The sequence below is a fragment of the Fringilla coelebs genome (assembly GCF_963513975.1).
Source record: "Fringilla coelebs genome assembly, chromosome: 24".
NCBI lineage: Eukaryota > Metazoa > Chordata > Aves > Passeriformes > Fringillidae > Fringilla > Fringilla coelebs.
Window position 1 is genome coordinate 525,107 of NC_140050.1, and position 6,000 is coordinate 531,106.

Below are 6,000 nucleotides of genomic sequence, written 5' to 3' on the forward strand. Positions count from 1 at the left end.
TTTTTCCCTGGGAAACAAAACTCACAAGCCACTGTTCTGGGTGTCAGTTTGCCGGACACACTTGGCACTCTCAAACCAGACCAAGTTGGCACTGGTGCCACATTGCGTCTGGGAGGCATCCTGCGAGTGGCCGAATTCCAGGAGGCACCCGGCAATTTAAGGCCTCAGGCCCCTGGACCATTGTACAGGCTTTTTCCCTGGGAAACAAAACTCACAAGCCACTGTTCTGGGTGTCAGTTTTCAGGACCCACTTGGCACTCTCAAACCAGACCAAGTTGGCACTAGTGCCACCTTGCGTCTGGGAAGCATCCTGCGAGAGGCGAATCTCCAGGTGGCACCCGGCTATAAAAGGCGGCATTAACCGAAACCATTTTACAGGCTTATTCCCTGGGAAATGAAACTCACAAGCCACTGTTCTGGGTGTCAGTTTTCAGGACCCACTTGGCACTCTTAAACCAGACCAAGTTGGCACTGGTGTCATGTTGCGCCTGGGAGGCATCCTGCGAGAGGCGGATCTCCAGGAGGCACCCGGCAACTTAAGGCCTCAGGCCCCTCAACCATTGTACAGGCTTTTTCCCTGGGAAACAAAACTCACAAGCCACTGTTCTGGGTGTCAGTTTTCAGGACCCACTTGGCACTCTTAAACCAGACCAAGTTGGAACTGGTGCCACCTTGCGTCTGGGAGGCATCCTGCGAGAGGCCGAATTCCAGGAGTCACCCGGCAATTTAAGGCCGCAGGACCCTGAACCATTGTACAGGCTTTTTCCCTGGGAAACAAAACTCAGAAGCCACTGTTCTGGGTGTCAGTTTGCAGGACCCACTTGGCACTCTTAAACCAGACCAAGTTGGCACTGGTGTTGCTTAGCGTCTGGGAAACATCTGGTGAGATGCGGAATTCCAGGAGTCACCCGGCAATTTAAGGCCTGCAGGCCCCTGAACCATTGTACAGGCTTTTTCCCTGGGAAACAAAACTCACAAGCCACTGTTCTGGGTGTCAGTTTGCAGGACACACTTGGCACTCTCAAACCAGACCAAGTGGGCACTGGTGCCACCTTGCGTCTGGGAGGCATCCTGCGAGAGGTGCAATTCCAGGAGGCACCCGGCAATTTAAGGCCGCAGGACCCTGAACCATTGTACAGGCTTTTTCCCTGGGAAACAAAACTCACAAGCCACTGTTCTGGGTGTCAGTTTTCAGGACCCACTTGGCACTCTTAAACCAGACCAAGCTTGCAATGGTGCCACCTTGCGTCTGGGAGGCATCCTGCGAGAGGCGCAATTCCAGGAGGCACCCGGCAATTTAAGGCCGCAGGACCCTGAACCATTGTACAGGCTTTTTCCCTGGGAAACAAAACTCACAAGTCACTGTTCTGGGTGTCAGTTTGCAGGACACACTTGGCACTCTCAAACCAGACCAAGTTGGCACTGGTGCTACCTTGCGTCTGGGAGGCATCCTGCGAGAGGCCGAATTCCAGGAGGCACCCGGCAATTTAAGGCCTCAGGCCCCTAAACCATTTTAATGGCTTTTTCCCAGGGAAACAAAACTCACAAGCCACTGTTCTGGGTGTCAGTTTTCAGGACCCACTTGGCACTCTCAAACCAGACCAAGTTGGCACTGGTGCCACCTTGCGTCTGGGAGGCATCCTGCGAGAGGCGGATCTCCAGGGGGCACCCGGCTATTAAAGGCGGCATTACCTAAACCATTTTACAGGCTTTTTTTCCTGGGAAACAAAACTCACAAGCCACTGTTCTGGGTGTCAGTTTTCAGGAGCCACCTGGCACTCTCAAACAAGACCAAGTTGGCACTGGTGCCACCTTGCGTCTGGGAGGCATCCTGCGAGAGGTGCAATTCCAGGAGGCACCCGGCAATTTAAGGCCCCAGGACCCTGAACCATTGTACAGGCTTTTTCCCTGGGAAACAAAAATTACAAGCCACTGTTCTGGGTGTCAGTTTTCAGGACCCACTTGGCACTCTTAAACCAGACCAAGTTGGAACTGGTGCCACCTTGCGTCTGGGAGGCATCCTGCGAGAGGTGCAATTCCAGGAGGCACCCGGCAATTGAAGGCTGCAGGCCCCTGAACCATTGTACAGGCTTTTTCCCTGGGAAACAAAACTCACAAGCCACAGTTCTGGGTGTCAGTTTTCAGGATTCACCTGGCACTCTTAAACCAGACCAAGTTGGAACTGGTGCCACCTTGCGTCTGGGAGGCATCCTGCGAGAGTCCGAATTCCAGGAGTCACCCGGCAATTTAAGGCCTCAGGCCCCTGAACCATGGTACAGGCTTTTTCCCTGGGAAACAAAACTCACAAGCCACTGTTCTGGGTGTCAGTTTTCAGGACCCACTTGGCACTCTCAAACCAGACCAAGTGGGCACTGGTGCCACCTTGCGTCTGGGAGGCATCCTGCAAGACGCCGAATTCCAGGAGGCACCCGGCAATTTAAGGCGGCATTACCTAAACCATTGTACAGGCTTTTTCCCTGGGAAACAAAACTCACAAGCCACTGTTCTGGGTGTCAGTTTTCAGGAGCCACCTGGCACTCTTAAACCAGACCAAGTTGGCACTGGTGCCACCTTGCGTCTGGGAGGCATCCTGCGAGAGGTGCAATTCCAGGAGGCACCCGGCAATTTAAGGCCGCAGGACCCTGAACCATTGTACAGGCTTTTTCCCTGGGAAAAAAAACTCACAAGGCACTGTTCTGGTTGTCAGTTTTCAGGACTCACTTGGCACTCTTAAACCAGACCAATTTAGCAGAAGTGTTGCTTAGAGTCTGGGAAACATCTGGCGTGATGCGGAATTCTAGGAGGCACCCGGCAATTTAAGGCCTCAGGCCCCTGAACAATTGTACAGGCTTTTTGCCTGGGAAACAAAACTCACAAGCCACTGTTCTGGGTGTCAGTTTGCAGGACACACTTGGCACTATCAAACCAGACCAAGTTGGCACTGTTGCCACCTTGCGTCTGGGAGGCATCCTGCGAGAGGCGGAATTCCAGGAGGCACCCGGCAATTTAAGTCCTCAGGACCCTGAACCATTGTACAGGCTTTTTCCCTGGGAAACAAAACTCACAAGCCACTGTTCTGGGTGTCAGTTTTCAGGACCCACTTGACACTCTCAAACCAGACCAAGTTGGAAATGGTGCCACCTTGCGTCTGGGAGGCATCCTGCGAGAGGCGGATCTCCAGGTGTCACGCGGCTATTAAAGGCGGCATTACCTAAACCATTTTACAGGCTTTTTCCCTGGGAAACAAAACTCACAAGCCACTGTTCTGGGTGTCAGTTTGCAGGAGCCATCTAGCACTCTCAAACCAGACCAAGTTGGCACTGGTGTTGCTTGCGTCTGGGAGGCATCCTGCGAGAGGTGCAATTCCAGGAGGCACCTGGCAATTTAAGGCCGCAGGACCCTGAACCATTGTACAGGCTTTTTCCCTGGGAAACAAAACTCACAAGCCACTGTTCTGGGTGTCAGTTTTCAGGACCCACTTGGCACTCTTAAACCAGACCAAGTTTGAACTGGTGCCACCTTGCGTCTGGGAGGCATCCTGCGAGAGGCTGAATTCCAGGAAGCACCCGGCAGTTTAAGGCCTCAGGCCCCTGAACCATTGTACAGGATTTTTCCCTGGGAAACAAAACTCACAAGCCACTGTTCTGGGTGTCAGTTTTCAGGACCCACTTGACACGCTCAAAGCAGACCAAGTTGGCACTGGTGCCACCTTGCGTCTGGGAGGCATCCTGCGAGAGGCGCAATTCCAGGAGGCACCCGGCAATTTAAGGCCGCAGGACCCTGAACCACTGTCCAGGCTTTTTCCCTGGGAAACAAAACTCACAAGCCACTGTTCTGGGTGTCAGTTTTCAGGACCCACTTGGCACTCTTAAACCAGACCAAGTTGGAACTGGTGCCACCTTGCGTCTGGGAGGCATCCTGCGAAAGGCCGAATTCCAGGAGTCACCCGGCAATTTAAGTCCGCAGGACCCTGAACCGTTTTACAGGCTTTTTCCCTGGGAAACAAAACTCACAAGCCACTGTTCTGGGTGTCAGTTTTCAGGACCCACTTGACACTCTCAAAGCAGACCAAGGTGGCCCTGGTGCCACCTTGCGTCTGGGAGGCATCCTGGAAGAGGCGTATCTCTAGGTGGCACCCGGCTATTAAAGGCGGCATTACCTATACCATTTTACAGGCTTTTTCCCTGGGAAACAAAACTCACAAGCCAGTGTTCTGGGTGTCAGTTTGCAGGAGCCACCTGGCACTGTCAAACCAGACCAAGTTGGCACTGGTGCCACCTTGCGTCTGGGAGGCATCCTGCGAGAGGTGCAATTCCAGGAGGCACCCGGCAATTTAAGGCCGCAGGCCCCTGAACCATTGTACAGGCTTTTTCCCTGGGAAACAAAACTCACAAGCCACTGTTCTGGGTGTCAGTTTGCAGGACACACTTGGCACTCTCAAAGCAGACCAAGTTGGAAATGGTGCCACCTTGCGTCTGGGAGACATCCTGCGAGAGGCGCAATTCCAGGAGGCACCCGGCAATTTAAGGCCTCAGGCCCCTGAACCATTGTACAGGCTTTTTCCCTGGGAAACAAAACTCACAAGCCACTGTTCTGGGTGTCAGTTTGCAGGAGCCACCTGGCACTCTCAAACCAGACCAAGTTGGCACTGGTGCCACCTTGCGTCTGGGAGGCATCCTGCGAGAGGCGGAATTCCAGGAGGCACCCGGCAATTTAAGGCCGCAGGACCCTGAAGCATTGTACAGGCTTTTTCCCTGGGAAACAAAACTCACAAGCCACTGTTCTGGGTGTCAGTTTTCAGGACGCACTTGACACTCTCAAACCAGACCAAGTTGGCACTCGTGCCACCTTGTGTCTGGGAGGCATCCTGCGCGAGGCGCAATTCCAGGAGTCACCCGGCAATTTAAGGCCGCAGGACCCTGAACCATTGTACAGGCTTTTTCCCTGGGAAACAAAACTCACAAGCCACTGTTCTGGCTGTCAGTTTTCAGGACCCGCTTGGCACTCTTAAACCAGACCAAGTTGGAACTGGTGCCACCTTGCGTCTGGGAGGCATCCTGCGAGAGGCCGAATTCCAGGAGTCACCCGGCAATTTAAGGCCGCAGGACCCTGAACCATTGTACAGGCTTTTTCCCTGGGAAACAAAACTCAGAAGCCACTGTTCTGGGGGTCAGTTTCCAGGACCCACTTGGCACTCTTAAACCAGACCAAGTTGGCACTGGTGTTTCTTAGCGTCTGGGAAACATCTGGTGAGATGCGGAATTCCAGGAGTCACCCGGGAATTTAAGGCCGCAGGACCCTGAACCATTGTACAGGCTTTTTCCCTGGGAAACAAAACTCACAAGCCACTGTTCTGGGTGTCAGTTTTCAGGACCCACTTGGCACTCTCAAACCAGACCAAGTTGGCACTAGTGCCACCTTGCGTCTGGGAGGCATCCTGCGAGAGGCGGATCTCCAGGTGGCACCCGGCTATTAAAGGCGGCATTACCTAAACCATTTTACAGGCTTTTTCCCTGGGAAACAAAACTCACAAGCCACTGTTCTGGGTGTCAGTTTTCAGGAGCCACCTGGCACTCTCAAACCAGACCAAGTTGGCACTGGTGCCACCTTGCGTCTGGGAGGCATCCTGCGAGAGGTGCAATTCCAGGAGGCACCTGGCAATTAAAGGCCGCAGGCCCCTGAACCATTGTACAGGCTTTTTCCCTGGGAAACAAAACTCAGAAGCCACTGTTCTGGGTGTCAGTTTTCAGGACCCACTTGGCACTCTTAAACCAGACCAAGTTGGAACTGGTGCCACCTTGCGTCTGGGAGGCATCCTGCGAGAGGCGCAATTCCAGGAGGCACCCGGCAATTTAAGGCCGCAGGCCCCTGAACCATGGTACAGGCTTTTTCCCTGGGAAACAAAACTCACAAGCCACTGTTCTGGGTGTCAGTTTTCAGGACCCACTTGGCACTCTCAAACCAGACCAAGTTGGCACTGGTGCCACCTTGCGTCTGGGA